The sequence below is a fragment of the Callorhinus ursinus genome, unplaced genomic scaffold (assembly GCF_003265705.2).
Source record: "Callorhinus ursinus isolate GAN/ISIS: 27379988/994484 unplaced genomic scaffold, GSC_fseal_2.0 scaffold9, whole genome shotgun sequence".
Classification (NCBI taxonomy): Eukaryota; Metazoa; Chordata; class Mammalia; order Carnivora; family Otariidae; genus Callorhinus; species Callorhinus ursinus.
Window position 1 is genome coordinate 18,768,352 of NW_027397071.1, and position 21,632 is coordinate 18,789,983.

Below are 21,632 nucleotides of genomic sequence, written 5' to 3' on the forward strand. Positions count from 1 at the left end.
AGTGTGCAAAGTCATGAAGACAAAGAATAAGAGAAGACACTTTAATGGACCAGTGATTTCAACAAAAGTTTGTTGGCTTAAAGCAGGTGGATAGTACCTGAATGAGCTGGACAGAAGGAGCTTCAATCTTGTGTTCCTACTGATTGGATAAGGACTTATCCACAAGGGCTTCCTGACTTGCCACAAAGAACAGCTGAGGGGATTGAGGCTTGGAATGAGTTGGTATAGCAGATCTGTGAGGGCGGTACATGGCTGAACATAAGCAGATTGCTTAAGAATCTGTAAATGGAATAGTACCTGAGGTGCCTTCTTCTCCTCCTATAGCCAGTCAAATTCCAAATCTCTCCGGCATAGTCTGGAGGTGTGTTCTCAGGATAATTTAAGCAGAAGATCCCTGGATTATAGAATGCTAAGCATTCCAGAGGGATGGGGTAATATATACGGACTGAGTAAGAAGTCTGCATACTGAAAGACAACTTTGCTCTATTTCCAGAAAAACAATGTGGGTATTTAATCTCTTCTGAAGAAACTAAAAGGTCTAATAGAAAGGCTCTTCCAATTCTAACAAATTGTAAAGTGGGACTAGCACTAAATTAAATGGTCAGTTTGCTGCCTAATTGGTCATGCTAGGGTGAGATCCAGCAGCCTTGATGTAATCACCTTTTTAAGAGCTACACTTTAAAATATGAATGAGCGGCCAGAGAACATCAGATATTTGAGGAAACCTCCAAATGAACGAGGGATACTAAAAAGCAAAATAAAACAAAACAGACCCCTACAATAAAAGGAATTCTAAGAAAATAGAGATGAGACAGGAAAAGCTAAAAATTCCAAACAAACATTATAAGTACACTATGATATCAGATAGGTAAAATATTGTTTCCATCAAAGAACATGATACTATGAAAAATAATCAGACAACATGAGAGAGATAGACAAACCAAAATTTTAAAAGGACAGTGGAAGATAAAGCTGAGTAAATTTCTCAGGAAGAAGATAGAAAATGACAAATGGACTATAGGAGAAAAAAATGTCTGTTAACGCTTTGACCAAGAGGGCTCCAGAGAAGCAGACAAGAGAAAATGGGGAATGGTGTTGGGGACTATCAAATTAATAATAGAGGAAAATTCTCCAGAGGTGAAGATCAAAAATCATCAGGTTGAAAGCTATCATTGAATACCACCTCCAATCCCCGCCCCCCCCCAAAGCTACAGCATCAGCAAAGTTTGGAACACAAAAATTAAAGAGATTCCAATAGCCTTCACAGTGAACATACATGCACAAGGATGGGAGCTGCATTCACTAGAAATCAAACAATAAAATAAACATTTCTACCTTCATGAAGCTTATACTTTAGATATGGGAGACAGAAGATAAACAAAATGAGTAACTAATGCTAGATGATGAGAGCTATAGATAAAAATGAAGCAGAAATGGAGTGGAGGGCACTTAGGAAACAGGCATATCACAAATAGTATGGTTTAGGCAGGATCCCAGTGGACTTGTTCATTTCTCATATCTTACTTGAGATAAATGTACTAAATACAGATCTGAATTCTTAAGAAAAAATTTTTTAAGTATAAGCAATGTGCTTACCATTTATTTGGTGTGCAGCAAATCAACACTTAATAAAAGTTAGCTGAAATAGTGGTATTCTAATTCCTTCCTCCAAATTTGCTCTCTTAGAGGTAACATTTTTTATAGAGGAATAAGAATAAACCTTGGAGACTGAGACACTGGATTCAAATCTGAATTCTACGTTGCATAGCCAGGTAGGTTTGGGTGAATTACATAACCTCCTAAGGCTGCATTCTCAGTTGTAAGATAAAAACACTGATTATCTGATAGCATTCTGGGAAAGATGTATAAGGACCACATATACCATGTGTCTAGCACATTGATGGGTTTATAGTTGGAACTCAATAAATATGAGATTTTGCCCCCCTTCTGTGTTTTTTTCCTTCACAGTTGTATTGGCATGTCTTATAATCCTAGTTCAAGCTTATTCCATACCTCTAAAAACAATAAAGAGTACACTTATCATGATGAATACTGAGTGATGTATAGAATTGCTGAATCACCATATTGTACACCTGAAACTAATATAACTATGTTAACTATACTGGAATTAAAATTAAAAACTTAATAAAAAATAAAAATTAAAAAAATAGAAACAATTATTTTTGTCTTTCCCATTAACTAGAGAAGAACTTATTGGTGATTAATTTATATACTCTTCCATCAGATATTTTATTTCTTTCCCTTACATTTTCTGTCTTTAACAAAAGTTTTATTATATGTATATATGAACCAGAATGTGATAAAAGTAGAAAGCTATACATAGGAATCTCTAGCTTAACATTACTAATCCATTCAGACATTCTTTGCAAAGAAAAGGGGGGGGAGGGAAGGAGGAGGAAGGGGGAGAGAGAGAAAGAGAGAAAGAGAAACCAAGAAACACTCTTAACTAAACAGAACAAACTGATGGTTACTAGAGGGCAAGTGGGGGTATCGGTGAAATAGGTGAGTTCACTTATCACAGTGAGCACTGAGTAATGCACAGAATTGCTGAATCACTATATTGTGCACCTGAAGCTAATATAACACTGTATGTTAACTATACTGGAATTAAAATTAAAAACTTAAAATTATCTAACCAGGAGGCATTTCCTAGTACTTTAAAAGGGAAAATTTATGCTGGCCAACTCCAAACTCCTAATTAAAGCTAGGGGGGAAAAGGCTTATATATAATAACAAATTATTACATTAGGAACATGGAAACCATCACTTTAAAACCATCAAACAACATGTTGGTAACAAAACAAAACAAAACAATCTCTGTGTATATAATACCACGACCTCTCTTAATACCAGCAACATTTAAGATGCATAATCAATTTATTGACGTTTTGTTGATACTTTTCAAATAATCTGTATTTACTACTAATTATAGCTGGATTGTATTTCAAGACTTTTCCCATAAAAAAAAAACTTTTTTTTTAATGTTGTATTGAGTTCCAAGAATGTCAATACAAAATTTCCATATGTAAACTTAGGTGAAAAAAATTACTGAAGGATATTTACATTCTGGAAAGTTTAGGTGTTGAAATTTAGAAGGGTTTTTACTGGAAAAATATTACCGTGGAGACATTCTGCCAGTGTGCAACTACACAGGCTCCAATAGAGTTCCAATTTAAAGGGAAAAGTTTGAATGCTTACTTTACTGATGTTCTCAAACATAAAAATTGAAATAGATACCTTTATTGTTCTAGACAACCTGACCTTACTAGAAGACCAATTACTGTTTCAGAATCACAATTTAGGATAGACTATTCTAAGGCAACCCCTTTATTTTATAGGATAAAATTTAGGTCCAGTGAAGTAAACTGATATATAAAAGACATGTATTATAAATTAGTGGCAGAGCTGAATATTGCAATGGAAATCCTTGTTCTGTGCTCTTTCTCATAAAACATTATTGAATTATGTTAAATTTTACAGGAAGGCTTTCTTTGGAACCAGAGCCTTTGGATTAAGATCATTTTCTTTGATAATTTTCTCCTCTTACTCAAGAATTGCCAAAAATTGCAAAGAACATATTTACATTCATTTTTAGATTTTATTTCAACTTTAAAAAGTAATATAGTTAGGACAGATATCTCAACAATCGTGAAAATTCAAGTGGTTTTTATAAAGATAAGTGGCATTTCAATTTCACAAACTTATAAAAATAATTTCCAACTTTACAAATTAACTAGGTTTTCAAATTTCAGCTTGAGTACATTTTAAAAGTTGAGGGATTTATTTGTGATCTTTGGCACTTAAACTCAGGCAATAGACTATTTTCTCCTAGTAGAGGGAACTTGTGCTTGATTTAATTTCCTTATCAATATCAAAATTCATCCTAAATTCTTATATATCACCAAAGGCACTTTATCAACTGAATTTCTATCAATTTCAAAGCTGTATGCAGTCAATCCTAAGAATTTTTAAAATCATAAATGCTAGTTTGAATGATTAATTAAAAAAACAATTTGTTGCATAAAAAATCCTTGAATAATATATACAAGGCATGATTGCCACTGCAACACATTTCAACATATCCAACATACCAATGTGTTTGAAATCATACATCTGAGGTATTTGGGGGGAAATCCTTCTTTATAATCCTGCTGTCCATTTCCTGTGTTTTACATGAAGAAACTGAGCAATACAGACATCATATGGCTCATAGAACGCCACAGCATGATGGAATCATTTTAAAGGACTGCTATACTTGAGAGTCTGTAAAAATCCTAAAATTGATTTGAGACTATTCTGTTCTTTCTTTTTAGCCATGAGAAAGGAGAAAAGTCACTCAGCGCATCAAGCGACTTCTTTTTTCTAAATTTTTAAAATGTTTTAAATATGACCAAATTTACTTTTCATGGGGCTATTTGATTCCTGAAATGTCAAAAGTGGCAATCATAATAGCAATAACAAATACTCATTGAACACTTACTGTTGAGATCTTTCGTTTTGGGGACAGTGGGTTTTATTTTGATATTAACATCTTCTCTCTCTTTCTCTTTTTAATTCTAAGCAGACTAAACCAGTTTAATCATCCCAAGCTCAATTTAGCTTATTTTTCAAGGCTAACTTGACCTGGATCATTTCTTGCTTGTGCCTCTGGAAATGATACGCAAAACCTGAACCCTTTCCCAAGGTTGATATGAAGTAATCACTGAAAATTCTAATATTGTAGCCAATCGCCATGAAGAATAAACAGCCACTGCTTTCTCATGATATAAGCTGCTTTCTTTTTTGTTTTTTAAAGCTCTTATTTATTTATTTGAGAGAGAGAGAGAGAGAGAGAGAGTGAGCAGGGGCTAGGGGCAGAGGGAGAAGCACAAGCAGACTCTGTACTGAGTGTAGAGCCTGACATGGGGCTCGATCCCATGACCCTGAGATCCTGACATGAGCTGAAATCAAAACTCAGATGCCCAACTGATTGAGCCCCCCAGGCACCCCTAAGCTGCTTTATAACAATATACCCCTGATCACTATCACATGTTCTGGTTTGAGTACTCTCCATTTGTAAACTTTTTGGTGTGTGCACAGTACATTTTTACTAATTACCACTTCAGTGATTCACTGGTATTTTGTGATTCATTGGTACTTCAGTGATTCTTTGGCTATTCTGAAACTTTGATCTTAACACTTTAAAGCAAGAACAAATTCAGGTTGGAAGGGGGAGTTGGAGGGAAGGTAGACCTTTACTGTAAACCAACCAACCAGCAACCAACAACTTTCTGGGATTTCTATCTACATGCGTGCTACTCAATTCCTTCAACCCTTTTAAGTTCCCAATACTATTTTGTTTTAAATACATGTAGTCAAAGGAAAATACAATGTAGAAACAAACTCTGATCCAATCATCCTGCTGGATCCACTCCTTCGAACTTCGGCAAAGCCTAAAAACATGTGGACTAACAAGACTGAGAACAGGTGGTGGAAATGCTACCAGACATTTCAGAGCACACAGAAACCAAAGCTGTTAGGGAAATCTAGAAGCGATTGAGATGGTACGGAAGGACAGAGCAAGAGCTTATCAGTGTCAAGTGGATGGACACCGGGAATTAGAGTCAGGAATGGTTCAGGAACTGAGGCAGACGAGGTAAAACCTGAAAGGACAAACACTCACCCGATGTCAAGGCTGGCAGACAGGCATGTCCATAAGAAGCAGGAGGGCATTGAGATAATGTTGAAAAGAACGCAGGTAAGGAAGGCCCTGTTCTGTACCAAACAGGAAGTTCATATATGCTCACTATTTGCAAAGAAATTTAAATAAATGTCCGTCCGTGAATCAGTCAATTCCAGGTGTTGGACAGGCTTGTGACAGAGCCCGCAGGTGAGAGCAAGTAATAGAATTAACCTGGATGAAAGAGGGCTGATAAGGGATCCCATGAGAAGCTGATAGTCCCTGCTTCACGTAGGATGGGGTGGTTGGCTCTCCTTGTATGTACAGTGTGTTGCTCTCTTATTATCGGTCAATATTTGTGCAGCAGCCTCTGTAAATTCTTCTACCAGAGGACAACTTTCTCAGACATAGTTTATGTGGTCAAGTCTCCTGGCCTTGATATTATTTCTATTTGTAAGTACACAGATAAAAAGTCGGTGTTGCAGACTTCAAAGACCTCTACATTTTAGTAGCTAGATGTTCAGCAAAATTACATTAGGATTGTCAGAGTGCCAAGATAACGTTCTATTAAATATTGTAACATAACAAGCACTTGGTTTTTCATTTGATGTCTTAATTTTCGCACCTCTGAAAAGATTTTTTTAATACATGAAAAATTATCTCTATTATTTTCCATCCAACACCTTACCCTGGCCATCAGAGGAAAAGTACAATAATTTATATTCCTCCAAAAATTACACTCATGAGCTTTATTCAAGTCTAGAAATGGAGTAAAGTTAGATGTATGATTAATTCAGCCTCTTAGGAATACATCCTTTTCTCCTCTCATGCTAACGTTTCTATTTTGAGAGTGTAGAAATGTACCCTACATTGTGTTCATAAAGCCAAGTGTGTATTTGCAGCCCAGGGACACTGACCAGTTCACCTAATCCTTCTTTAGAAGACTGATTTTTCTCAATGCAATATTTTGTTGCGACTGCTATGGGACCAGGGTCTTGGACATTTTTTAAATTGGTGGTAAATGTGACATCATAATTTCTAATTAATGCCTTGTAGCATCCACAAATTAATAGGTGAATTGGAAGCAGGTATTTATGTCAAAAAATGGATTTTTATAATCTATAAAAGGGTTTGATGTTAATCTGCCATGAAAGCATTTTTACTTTCCACAAAGAGGTTACTGTTTAAAGAACATCATTTATTAGCAGAACAAATATTCAAATTTTCCTGATAGAGAAGAGTGAAAGTATAAATGCAGGATAACTATGTAATGTTGCTATTTGCCTTTTAAGAGTTTTCCTGAGGTAGCATACGATTAAACATAATACAAGTGACCTGGCTCTGTGGAGACTATAGGACTGGGAGGTGATCCAGTAGTGCTGAAGTTAATCAATATCCAGCTTTAGCAGTTACATATACCTAACAATAATTAAAAAAAAAAGTCAAGTCAGAGAAGGAAAGTTTTTACCAAGGTCACTAAACAGAATAATTAAAAGGAAGACTTTATTTTAGGCCTTTGTGGCATTTTGCCAGGCAAGATTTTTAGCTCTGCTTCCCTTCAAGGATTAATTCAGATAACTCATAAACCACAGAGCCTTGGAATAAAGAATAGGACTTTAGTTAGTAACAGAAGACCTCTAAGAAAGGCTAAAAGAGAGGAAGATACCAGCACTTAGAACGTTGGGTGAAGGCACACAGGAGACACAATAAAGACTTGAGTTTGAGTGAATAAATACACGAATGGGAGAATAAATAGTGGAGGGAGAAGGAAAAGGAAAGGGTTATGGACAGGGAGTAGCCGTGAGGACTGATGGAAAATGTGTTCTGAGATGTAGTAGGAAGGGAAGTCTGACCACCATACTGGGGGCAGGGACTCTACAGACATTAAGTGAAGTACTTTCAGGCTAGCAAGAAGGAGCCTTTAGAGCATGGGGGGGAAACCTCAAAATGAAGGGGTCTTAAAAGTTTACACAGGAGTAACTACTTGTGAACAAACAGCCTGTCCTTACTTTCTGGAGATTTGCTGCGGTGTCAAAGAGCCTCCAGGGGCACTTGAGTGGCTCAGTCCATTAAGTGTCTGACTTCTGCTCAGGTCATGATCTCAGCGTCCTGAGGATGGCTCTGTGCTCAGTGGAGAGTCTGCTTCTCCCTTTCCCTCTGTCTCTGCTCCTCGCCCTGCTCAGGCACATGCTCTCTCTCTCTCTCAAATAAATGAATAAAATCTTAAAAAAAGAAAAAAAGAAAAAGAAGAGCCTCCAAATTCCCCAGGAGAAAAAAATGCACATAGGATACGAAGTCAAACAGATTTGAGTTAAAAACTGGCCTCTGTTACTTCATAGCTGTATGATTTCTCTCTAGCAAATGACTTAGCCATTCAGAGTTCAAGGGAGGAGAATATATATCATATGCAATGGCCCAAGATATTTACTGGTAACATGGTAGGCATTCAATAAATATGTACTTCAGCAGTGTTTACATATAAATTTCCACTGAAAATAGTATTTTTACATTCTATAGGTAGAACTTTCCCTTACGTATTCTGATTTAGTTTTGTTTTACTTCAGGTGGTTCTGGGCTGTTTTCTACATTGATGAAAAATTTTCCAATTTCTGCCGACCACATGTGCAATTAAAAATGTCATTCTTTGCTAGTTTTGTAATCAGGTAAGTCTATAGCCATAGGGGATTTATATGTAATGTTAATTATGATTGGTGAAATAAAAAAATATTAGTGTGAAAGAAAATCTGTTCCTATTACTGATATAAGAAAATTTTGATCATAGAAATGTATTTACTTGTGAATTATTTTACAAAGAGGAGTTATCTACCCAAATTAAAATGCTGCTGATCATGCCTCTAAGCATCCAGACCCAACAAAGGCATTGAACATATTTGTTTTCATGTTTATCAAAACCATTGTTATTAGAGGCTACAAATAAAACTTTTCTAAGCTGAAGTTTTATTTCTCAGTTTTAAAAATGGAAATCTTTTCATGATAAAGACTCTTCCATGCTTACTTAACAACTTTAGAGCTTGAATTATTTATAAGTTACTGAGATTTCAGTGTCTGTTCAAATAAACAGAAATATCTTGTTCCACAATTTAAAGGCTTAATATTATAATGATAAAACTCCAGCCAAATTAATTTTAATTATTATGTAATCCTGATCAATCCTCAATATTCCTAGAACTTGGTAAATGATCTGAAAGACTAAACAGGCTTTATCAGCCAAGATATTTTGAAAATGAAGATTAATGAAGGAAGCTGTGTCCTACCAGATATTAAAAGTGTATCTTAATGTTATAATTATTAAAACAGCTTGGGACTGTTACAGATACAGAAAGATACATGGGAAAGAATGGCAAATATAGAATCACACTCCAATATACCGCTTGCACAAACATACAGCACTAACCCTGTTCAAGGCATGTTTTTAAGCCTCTGACAACATTAATTCCTTTCCTTCTCATCGCAAATGTGTGGGTGGGTGGGGTAGGCACTGTTAGCTCCTCTTTTGCAGATATAGCTTGGTAGGGTGTAAATAACTTTTCTGAAGCTACCCAACTCATTGTGGAGACTGGATTTGTATCTAGGCAGTCTGGCTCCTGGAGTCCACGTTCCTAAACACAGCATTAAACCACTTTTACTGTAGGCTAAGGCAGAGGTCCTTATAAAGTGTGCGCTGAGGACCCCTCAGGTCCCTTAGACTTTTCCAAACATAAGATCAAAGGTATTTTTATAATAATACTAAAATATTCTCTCTCACTCTCCTACAAGCATATAGTAGAGTTCTCCAGAGGCTACATGGCATGTGTTTTTGCAACAGATTCAATACAGATGCAGATAAGAGAATCCAGCTTCTGCTAAGTTAGACAGGAAAGGTATTTGCAAAAATATAAGACAAAGTCACTCATCTCACTAAATGCTTTTCTTTCGGAAATATTATTTTTATAAGGTGTTATTTGTATTAGCATATAATGGATCTATTATTGTTTTCAATAAATATTATACAAATTCCTGAGTTTTCATCTCTAACACAGTCAGTATTGAGAGATGTAACCTGTTTTTGTTATTTATATTCCCCACACAGGTGTTTGAGATCATCAAAAATACTTGAGTGTAATGCGGTTCTGAGACCACAATGTTTGAGAATTGCTGGCTGAATTAAGCATTTCAAATCACATGGCAGAGGAAGTTTGACTGAAGAGTTTATTGAACACATGGTTCAACCATTTTGAAAACTAAAAGTTATATTCTTCCAGTCTACAGACTTCTGATAGGAGTAAAAATTGGTAACAATCTTTCTCTGGAGCATTCTGGCAATAAAGAAGAAAAGCCTAAAAATATGACTCTATTTAACTTATTAGTTTCAAGATTAGCAGTATATCTTAAAGAAATAATGACTAATGTGCTAAAATAATTTAATTAAAAATACTAATTATTGTTTTCTTAAAATACTGCAATTTTAATTATACAAAAATAGTAGATTGATTAAATAACTGTGAAATAGTAAAGAAGTTCTAAGCAGCCATTAGAATGATATAATTAAAGACTATTTATTGATACAGAAATACCCCCTACATACTGTTAAAAAATACATGTGTGTACATACATGTGTGTAATATACCTATGTAAAATATACATTTATTATGATCATGTTCTTGTAAACACATTTATATAAATCTCTACCATGCACAGAAAGAATATACATCAACATATAAGCAGAGCTATTCTTCATCTTTTTGTCTATATTTTCTGATTTCTATATTATGAAATATATTAATTTTATGGTAAAATATTTGAATTTAAAATTTTACTTATGACAGCATAATTATTCAGCAATGAGGAAATGTTAAATTGAGGCACTACAAGATCTATTACACAGCAACCAAAATGTTCAGGAAAAAGATGAAACTAAATCCCATGAATGATGTTTGACTGAATTTTGCAACATCAAAACAAAAAATAACAAGAATAGCTATAAAGGACATAGTTTGCATAGCAGGGAAAATGTGGATATAAACTCTATCCATATTAGATACTATTATTACATGCATATTATATTTCTTAGGTATAAAAATAGTTTGCAGTTATGTAGGAAAATGCTCTTATTCTTTGGAGCTTTGTGCAAACGTATTTAAGAGCAAAGCATCAAGAAGTTTCTAACTTGCTTTCAAATGGTTAAATAAAAAGTGTGTATAGATTTTTTAAAAAAAGAGCAAATGTGGTAGAAGGTAAGAATGAGTGCACATAGGTAAAGGGTGCATGGGTGTTGACTGCACTATTATTGCTCAAAATAGTAGGTTTATAATCTGTTCAAAATAAACTCTTGCAGGGGGAAGAGCATAAATGATGCTAAAGGCTGCAATGAGGAGTGGCAATTAAAAATGAAGAGATACAGCAGATAATTAGCAGTAAGAAGGTCTGGGTAGTGGATCTTTTTAACATTCATTGGGCACCCACTACATGCTCAATAAATGTACAAGTGCTATGGAAAAATAATCAAGAGAAAGTTTTAGTGACAGGAGGAAATGTTTAGGCAGCACATAAAATAATTTATAGTATCATCACAGTTATTATAAAAATCAACAACCACATATGCATAGAAAAAGACTGTTAAGAAATGTTCCAAGCTGTTAGGAGGGATTATCTTTGGGAGTTAGATGCATGGGTGATTTTTATTTATTTTCTATATAGTTCTTTATATTCCAAAATTCTCACAATGATATTGTGAGATCACAAGTAATATTTATTACTTTTCTAATGAAAAAAACATAGGTCTGAAATTAAATGCACCATGCCATCTGGAATCTTTGCACTCATGATTCATACCTATTACATTTTATTGAAACAGGATGGTGATAAACCATTTTCCACTCTCTAGCCTGTGAAAGCCTAATGGCCATAGCTGAGAAGGCACATTTCCATGAACTTATCCATCAGTTTGTGAAAGTTTATGTATGATAAAAGCCAGCAAGTGCTGTGAGTAGGCTGTATGGAGAGATGTCTGGCACTTGGATATTAGGCTAAATAATATTTTACTTTGAGAATTAAATCAATTAGATAATAATAATCTATTGGAAATAAGCAACTCTCTTCACTCGACTGTAACTAACAATAGCCATTAATGTAATCAAAGAAAGAATATCAGTATGTGACAGTGGCCAGTTTACAAAGGCAGTTGTAAGAAGTCGACTAGCAGATTTTCCTTCATAATCCAGTGAAAGCTCTGTGGTCATCAAGTTTTCTCTCTTAACTGGAGCAATGAGTCTGAAATCAATTACAGTGATCATTTTTATCTTGATATACTTGCTGATAGAATAAGTTCAACTTTGCATGTGTGGTCAGAGATAAAGAATGGATTGTAGTTCGTGAATAAAAGATGGTCATTATTGAAATGGGAGCATAGTGTTCAGGTACTTAGTTGAAAAATTCTATGTATCTATGGGCTAGAGATTCTGATTCGAGATGAAAATTCTTGTTTAGATAAAACAAGTGAAATTCCATTTTTAGGAACAAACTTTAAAGTTGATGTTTATATGTGTCTTAGTCTGTCTCTTTGTGCTGTTATAACAAAATACCACAGACTTGGTAGTTATAAACAACAAAAATTTATTTCTCAGAGTTCTGGAAGCTGGAAGTCCAAGATCAAGGCACCAACATACTTAACTGCGTTCTCTGGTGAGAGACCTCTTTCTACTTTAAAGCTGGCACTTTCTTAACTTTGTTGTTGTTTGGTGGAAGGGGCTAGGATCTCTCTGGAGCCTCTTTCATAAGGCACTAATCTCACTCATGAAAGATTGGCCCTTATGACTTAAGCACCTCCCAAAGGCCCTACCTCTTAACATCAACTTTTGGGGTTAGGACTTCAACATATTAATTTTGGGGAGACACAAACATTTAGACCATGAACATGATAAAGGAAACTACATTCTCTTTTATAAATAACCATAGCCATTATCCACAAACAATCCCATTTATTAACAGATTTTAAACATAGCTCAACACTGGATAATAATAAAGGTTTGAGTCACCTCATATTTCTCCAAATTGCAAGATACTCACTTTTAAAACTCATTGTGCATATCTTTGTTTTAATATGGTAGGTCAGCCCAGATCCAGATGAATCTTAGTAAGCTTATGTTTTAGTATGTCAAATTTCATCAAAATTTCATCAAAATTTTCGATATTATCCAAAATTATACTGAAAGAATCAAACTACCAAAGACACCATGCTAAATGTGGAAGAAGCAAATCTTAAAATTGAAACAATAATTTCACATTTTATTTTTTGGTTAGTAATTACTACAAAAAAAGAGCTCATACTTAGTGTCATTATTTTTCTCTACAATTTTCCAATGAAATAAATGAATGTAGATTAATTACATTTAGGCATTTTTGTTTCATTTTGACCAACAGATCTCATATTTATCTGTTCTAATGAGGTGATATTCTGAATAAATGGGGAGTACAACCGAAAGGCATTGAAGATATACTTCAACACATTTCTTGGTAAGAAATGGATGACAATCTACTATCTAAAAAGTGAGCATACTGACTACAGCATTTATATTATTTATGAACTCAAAACATCAAGTTTTAAATTTCACCCAGAAATTTTAACTCTTATAATCTATTCTAGAAGCAATCAGGAAAATTAATGAAATGCATGCACAGATATTTATTCCAGCATTGTTAGTAATATTTTAAGAAATGGAAACAACGTTGACATAGAAATTGACTTAATCAATTTTGATATTCCACACATATAAAGAAAAAGTGTGTTTATATTTATACTTTTGGTATAAATAAAAGTCCATTAGGAGTTTTAGAATACACGTAGAACATTATTACAGTATAAATTTATCTGAGATGTTTATGTGTGTTCATAATATTTGATAGAAAGAAATTCTGTCAGACACACTAAACTGTTAGAAGCAGTCATAGAGATTATAGGGACACTGTACTTTATATTTTGTATCTCCTGTACTGTTTGCATTTTAAACCAAAACAAAATCATTTTATAATTATTTTACAATTATAAAAAAGTAAAATTCCAGTGCACCTGGGTGGCTCAGTTGGTTAAGCATCTGCCTTCAGCTCAGGTCATGATCCTGGAGTCTGTGTCTGTGTTGATCATTGCTATATCCCTAGTACCTAGCCCAGTGCCAGGCTCATGGGAAGGCTCAGTAACTATCTATTATATGTATTAATGAATGAATTTAAAAATGTGATGTATTATCTGAGAAAGGATAATTTTCTTGATTTCTAAGTTTTACATAAAACATTATAAAAATATATGCATTGAATTCATATTTAATAATTTGACTTAATTATAAGAACTTGTTCCATATAGTTATCTTAAAATATTGAGTATATACAATATCTCTTTATATACTATATATAATGTCTCTTTATGTATATACATATAACATACATATATATATATAATGTCTCTAAACATAGCACTGAATTTTGTTTGACTGAATAAGATTATTAGACCATCGAACCCACAGAATAAAGCTCAAGAACATTTATAGAAATACAAAAATATCTGGTACCTTACAAAGTAAAACATATAATGTTAATATTGAACCAAAAATGACTAGATATGCAAAGAGACAAAAATAAAGGTCATAATGGGAAGGAGAAAAAAAAAATTAAGAGAAACTAACCTTGAAATGAAACAGACGATAGAATTAGTAGATAAATACTTTAAAACAGTTTTTAAAACTGAATCTTACATGTCAAAAAATGGTAAAGGAAGTGATATATGGAAAATACATTAAGTGATACATATAAGATATTAAAAAAAGGCCCAAATCAACATCCTAGAGATGAAGAAGACAATTTCTTTAGTGAAAAAAATGGAGGGGATTATCAGAAGATGAGAAACTGTGGAATAAAAGATTAGTTAAGTTGAATACATAGCAATAGAAACTATCCACAATAAAAAACAGAGAAAAAAAGACTGAAAAAATGAACAGAACATGAGTGAAGTATAAGACAATTTCAAGCAGGCCAATGTACATGTAATTAGAGCTACTGATGGCAGAAGAGAAAGAGAAGATAGAAAAATATTTTTAAAAGTTATGGCTGAAGAGTTCCAAATTGATGAAAACTATAAACCTAAAGCTGCAAGAAACAAAAATACCAAGCAAATGAAACATAAAGATGACTACTACAAGGTACTTTGTGATCAAATTGTAAAAAGCAAAACAGCTAAAGAACGACATACATAATAAATATAAATCAGTGGTTCAGTTAAACTGGAGACAATTTCACTCTCCTTAGAGGAAACTGGGCAATGTCCAGATACTTTTTTGGTTGTCACAACAGAGGGAACGAATACACTACTGGTATCTACTGAGAAGAGGCCAGAGATGCTGAATGACAACAAGACCCCTTGTCAAAAATAGTGCAAGCCAGAGGACAGCAGAGCAACGACTTTAAAGAACAGGTAGGAAGACCCTGTCAACCTAGAATTCTACACTAAGCAAAAATTTCTTTCAAAACAATGGTAAAATACAGACCTCATCAGACATGAAAATGTTGAAAGAATTCATCACCATGAATAAGCACTACAAGAAATGTGAAAGAAGTCCTTAAGGCAGAAAAAAATTAATACCAGAGAGAAAACTGGACCTATAAAAAGAAATGAAGAGCAATGGAAATGCAAGGTATAAGAATAAATATAAAATACATATTTTATTACTTTCTAAGATAGCTGCTTAAAGCAAAAATAATAACAATGTATTATGATGTATATATAAGTAAAATATATGACAACAATAGTACAAAGTCTGAGATGGGAGGAGAAAAGAAAAATACTGTTGTAAAATTCTTATATGAAAATGATAGACTACTACTTGAAGGGAGGATACAGTAAGTTAAACATGTATACCATATGCCTTTAACAAAAGAAAAAAGAATTTTTTTTCCGAAAAAAGAATTACAGCTAATAACAAACAAATAAGACAAAATGAAATCATAAAAAATATAGTATTAGCCTAAAGAAGGCATGAAAGGAGATAAAAATGGAATAAAGCACAGATTACATATGAGAGGCAAGAACTAGCTCCTGGTTTCAATCCTTGACCAATGGGAAGCAGGAACTGATAAGTATATTCTTCTCTTCTTCTCTATGAAATGCAGGGATGTCCTAAAGGATGGGATAATTAGTCAAACTTGAAAGTAGTCAGGTCCGTGATGGATCCTTATTTTGACTCCTTAATGTCTTGCTTCACCTCCGTATCTCTCATTCTTTATCCCTAAGATGGTATTCCATAATAAAATAATGGGAAACAAGCTCCCTGACTCAGGCTCAGACAATCATAGTAGAAGTGTCCATGTCATGAGCTTCAGAAAGAGGTCTAGAAATAGAAATTTGGGAGTTGTTAGCATATTAATGGAATTTAAAACCCCAAGACTAGATAAGAACCCAGAGAATGAGAGTAGATAAAGAGGTATGAGGACTGAGAGTTGGGACCCTATATTATTCAAAACTTACAAGATGAGAAAATATAGCAAAGGAGGCTAAGAGGGAGTAGTTAGTAAGTCAAGACAAAACCAAGAGAAGGTATGGTATCTTGAAACCCAAGGGAAGAAAGTATTTCAAGGAGAGCACGATGAAGTGTGCCAAACGTTGCTGAGAGGCTGAGTATGATGAAGACTGAGTTTTGATCATTTTGTCAACATGGAGGTCATTGTGTTCACAGTAAGAGTTCATTTGCTAGGGTGCTGGTATAAAATTCTGACTGAAGTGTGGGTTCAGGAGAGAATGAGAATGTAATCTCTCTGCAATCATTCCCTTGGTGACTATAAGCAGTCTAAATGCATTAAATACCATCTACATATTGAAAATGACCAAACGAAGAAGGGCCATATGCACCCCAATGTTCATAGCAGCAATGTCCGCAATAGCCGAACTGTGGAAAGAGCCGAGATGCCTTTCAACGGATGAATGGATAAAGAAGATGTGGTCCAGATATACAATGGAATATTACTCAGCCATCAGAAAGGATGAACACCCAACTTTTACATCACCATGGATGGGACTGGAGGAGATTATGCTAAGTGAAATAAGTCAAGGAGAGAAAGTCAATTATCATATGGTTTCACTTATTTGTGAACATAAGGAATAGCATAGAGGACATTAGGAGAAGGAAGGGAAAAATGAAGGGTGGGAAATCGGAGGGAGAGATGAACCATGAGAGACTATGGACTCGGAGAAACAAACTGAGGGTTCTAGAGGGGAGGGGATGGAGGGATGGGTTAGTCTGGTGATGGGTATTAAAGAGGGCATGTTCTGTGTGGAGCACTGTGTGTTATATGCAAACAATGAATCATGGAACACTACATCAAAAACAAATGATGTAATGTATGGTGACTAACATAACATAATAAAATAAAAATTAATTAATTAATTAATTAAAAAAAAGAAAATGACCAAATGCCTATATCCAGCCCAGACCTCTCACCTTATCTCTAAAATTATATGTTTAAATACTACCTTGATATATCAACTGGGATTTCTAATAGATAATGTAAATCTAACATATCTAAAACAGATTCCTGAACTCATCATCTTCTCTCAAAAAACCTTATTCTCCTTTAGTCTTCCACATCTCAGCTAATGGGCATTGTATTCTTTCAGGTTTTATGTTCTAAAATCTCGGAGTCATCCATGACTCCTTTCTACATATATGACATTCAGTTTGTCAGTAAACTGTGGATTCACTTTTTAAATATTTCTAAAACCCTACCAGTTTTTCACTTCTTCCATGGTCACTATCCTGGTCTAGACTCAACATCATTATCTTTTAGTAAGATTATTGCAAAAGCTTTCTCTCTGACCTCCCTGCTTCATTCCTTTCCTCCATCCCCTGTTCCCATTTATATTCAATAGAGCAGCTAAGGATAATCTTTTGGAAACGTAATCATACTCAATTCTCTCCTCTGCTCAGAACCTACTAATAATGACTTTCCCTGTCAGAGTAACAAGTCAAGGTCAGTTCAATAGCCTACAAGGCCATATTCCTTCAGGCCCCTCTTACTTCTCTAATTTTATCTCCTGCTGCTTTCTTCCTTACTATACATAAGTATCCTGGCTGCTTCTCCAAAAATCTGGGCACATTCTGGCCTAGGGGGCCTTTGCCTTGACTGTTCCTTCTATCTGGAAGGCTCTTCCACCAGATAACTGAAAGAATCATTTCCTTACTTCTATCAAGTCTTTGTCCAAATGTGACCTTCTCACATTTATAAATATTAAATACTGTAACCCCAACCTTGGCTCTCTATTCTTCTTATCCTGGTTTATCTTTTTCTACAGTACTTAACATTTTTCTAACATATTTATAATTTATTTATTATGTTAAATGATTGTCCTCTTCAAGTAGAATGCAAGTTCTTTTGACAGAAATTTTTATCTGATTTATCCATCATTGTATTCCTAAAACCTAGAATACTGCCTGGCATGGATAGGTACACAAAACATAGTTGTTGAATTAATAAAAATTATTACTGATACATCTACATATATATGTAGGTGTATATATCTATGTATATGTATATGTATATTTCTCAGGTAGAAATGCTGATAAAAATTTTTAAAGAAGCTTGATATCATCCACATTTGAATCCAACTCCCTTGATTCACTAGCTTGCTTTAATGTGATCTTTGGATTGATGACACAGAATTTTTGATGTAAACGTTCAAAGGTGTGCACAAGCTCTGTTCCAGCATGCTAAAATGTTCTTATTGATGTAGAGAGCCAAAGATAAGGCAACACCAAGAACAAGATGAAAAGAAAGGTTTAAGATGGGGATATTTTGGAACATTTGCTGATAGAGCACAGAATATGGGTATGTGGATATAAATTTCTTATTCAGAGCCAGGTTGAGGAACATGACCCTGTGCCAAAGCTTCTTACACTTCCCTTAGATTATTGATGTGAAGCTTCTGTTTTATTGAAGCTTATGTGATAAGAATGTTGGGCCCAGATTAATCTAACATCTCCTTTTTCCTTGAAATCCAATGAAAGCATTTTATCACTTAGAGGGATATCATACTTTTGCATTCAGATGAAAAAAAGAGAGGGAAAAAAAAGCTTTTTACTATGGGCATTCTGAACTATGTATCAACCTATCATTGTCTTCCCATTTTCTTCCATTTTTTTAAACAAAATATGTTATTTCCAAAGACATGCTTTATTTCTCCTTAGAGATGTTCTGAAACTGAGCAGAGAAAAACAGATTGTGAGCACATGACTTAAAAATAAAACAACAAAGATTCTCTAACACAACGTCAAAAGAAAACCTAAGAAAATGTGCTGCCTTGGATTTTTAGTTTGCTTAGATGAACAAGCAATGACTTTAAAACCTAAGAAATCTTCCTTCTAAAAAAATACATTGTTGTTTGCACATTTAGAGAATATTTTAAAATGTTACATAAAAAATAATATAAAACTGTAGGTGGATGATTGGCAAAAACAACCTAGAATTTGAGATCAATGAACTCTATTGTTATTCTAGAATAAACATCAAAAGGAAAATAACCATTCATTAGACACAACAATAGGCAGAAACCACAGCTGGCATGAAGGTTGTATTTCCCTTACGCGGAATCTTTAAGTAGTGCTTTAGATTTGCTTAACAAGACAGACTGATTTGCATTTCCTTATATTTCTTTTTCTTTCTTGGCTTTCACCAGAGTGTACTGTTGGGGCCATTTTTCCTTAAATTTTAATTTGTTTCCTGATATATGAGCTCGTTTTCTGAGTTGAAGGAATGGAACAATGCCCACAACACAGTGAAAAATGAAGCTTTCAATTAAGAATCCCAGTTATTGAGGAAAACAAATGGCAATATGCTTAATAGACTGCCATATCCAAATATGTTGAATGGCCAAATTATTGAACATTTTACTCCCTATTACCATTTTACTATTTTTTCCCTGTGATTCTTTTTTCTCATTTTTTTTTCTGTTCTTTATCTCTGTAATTTTATCAAATATTTTTATTTGTCTTTTGGGGAATATAAATTTGACATTTAACAAATATAAATGCCTGTAACATTTATAAACTTGAAATCTATCACACAAAAATGGTTGGTTTAATTAAAAATATGATTATTTAAACATATAAAGATCTTATTATTCAAAATGACTACATTATTAGACACTGCTTTTATGAATGATTCTCTATTATATCAAATATATTCAAAATATTTTATATGTTCATTTAGTAGTAAGAATTATTTTTAGACTTGACTATAGCATATAAAAAGTTATTTCTGTATTACATAAATATTTGCTCAAGTAATTTGTATAGTGAATCCAGTTCTAGGCAAGATGAAGTAAGCACACTCCGCACTGTCTCTCCAACTGAATGCGAATATAAACTCTGAACGGAAGGTAGAGATAGATAGCTCTGAGGACTTAAATGGTAGCAAGCAGATTTGGGAAGAAGTCCGGAATTGGATGTACCACTAAATCACAGGTGAATATCTCTCCCCCCCCATCCATTTATTATCACCTGCCATGGACTCAAAAGCAACCTGCAACCTAGAAAATGCCACCTGGATTGAACAGAGAAGGCCTTATCCTCCATACTAAGAAGCCAGAAAGAAGACACCAAAGTCCAGAAAGAATAGAGGTAAATCCCCTCTTTCTTTCTCTTCCTGCCCCCTTCCCCTTCCTTTCCCCTTCCCTTCCCCTTCCCCTCCCCTGCCCTCCCCTCCCTTCTCCTCCCCTCCACTCCTCTCCTCTTCTCTTCAGTGGCACAGAGACAGGGCAGGCACCTAAAATACTGAAGGAGGAAATACTGACAAAAGGAACTATGATTCAAAAAGCAAGGGATGAATTTACTTTGCTTTTTATTCCCCTCTGTCCTCCTACTACTTGGCTCCAGATAGAGTATCAATTGCAGAAAGTGGGAAAATAGAAAAACTAAAGGCCTGGCTTTCTGATTTGAGGACCATAAAATGAGGACCCAGAGAACCAGAAGGTATTGAGGAGATTACAAAAGAGAAGGAAACTCTAGAGAGCTATTGAATAAACTGGTGTATAAACTGCTGGGCTCACCTCCCCAGGCTGCACATGCAAAGATCTGGCCCACAAAAGCACAGCAAACAGTTTGGGAACTATGGCCCTAGACTGGCCACTAAATTAGTTGTGCAAAAGATTTTCATTGGAACCAAAGACCACAGGAAGTGGGATGGAAATTGTAGCCTGAAACTAAGTAGGTTGATCGCCTAGTAAAACAAAACCAAACACAAAAGCAACTATCACATAGGATTTAAACAAGATGCAGGGTCTTATAATCTAACTTTCAAAATGTCCAGGGATATAATCCAAATGAAGAACCAGGCATATAAAGAACCAGGAAAACATCAGCCCCCGAGGGAAAAGACAATCAACAGATGTCAATGCTAAAAAAAAAAACATATACTGGAATTTCAGACAAAATCTTCAAAGAAGCTATTACAACTATGTCCCAAGAGGTGAAGATGAACACTTGAAACAGATGGAAAGGACAGAAAGTCTCAGCAAAAACATGGTCAAATAAGGTTTTCTCTATATGTAGATGTAATACATATGGAAACCACAACATAAAGGAAAGGTTAAAGGGTCTTACATGGTGGTAAGTTTTCCATATTCCACTTAAAGTGATAAATATTACTATAAATAGCCTGTAGAAAGCTAAATATGAAAAATAAATAAATAAATAAATAAATGGGCGCCTGATTGGCTCAGATGGTTAAGCATCTGCCTTCAGCTCAGGTCATGATCCCAGGGTCCTGGGATCGAGTCCTGCATCGGGCTCCCTGCTCCTTGGGAGCCTGCTTCTCCCTCTGCTTCTCTCTCTCTCTCTCTCTCTCTCCCCCTCTGTCTCTCATGAATAAATAAATAAAATCTTTAAAAAAAAAAGCTAAATATGTATATTATAATCCT

General features: G+C 34.5%; 1 long non-coding RNA gene across 1 annotated transcript; it reads left to right on the forward strand.

The window, feature by feature from the left end:
• Nucleotides 1-1,724: 1,724 nt before the first annotated feature.
• Nucleotides 1,725-9,888, forward strand: LOC141373346 (uncharacterized). The gene is made up of 3 exons (XR_012379233.1): nt 1,725-1,772; nt 8,245-8,343; nt 9,771-9,888. It is a non-coding gene; the product is annotated as an uncharacterized lncRNA (long non-coding RNA).
• Nucleotides 9,889-21,632: the final 11,744 nt, after the last annotated feature.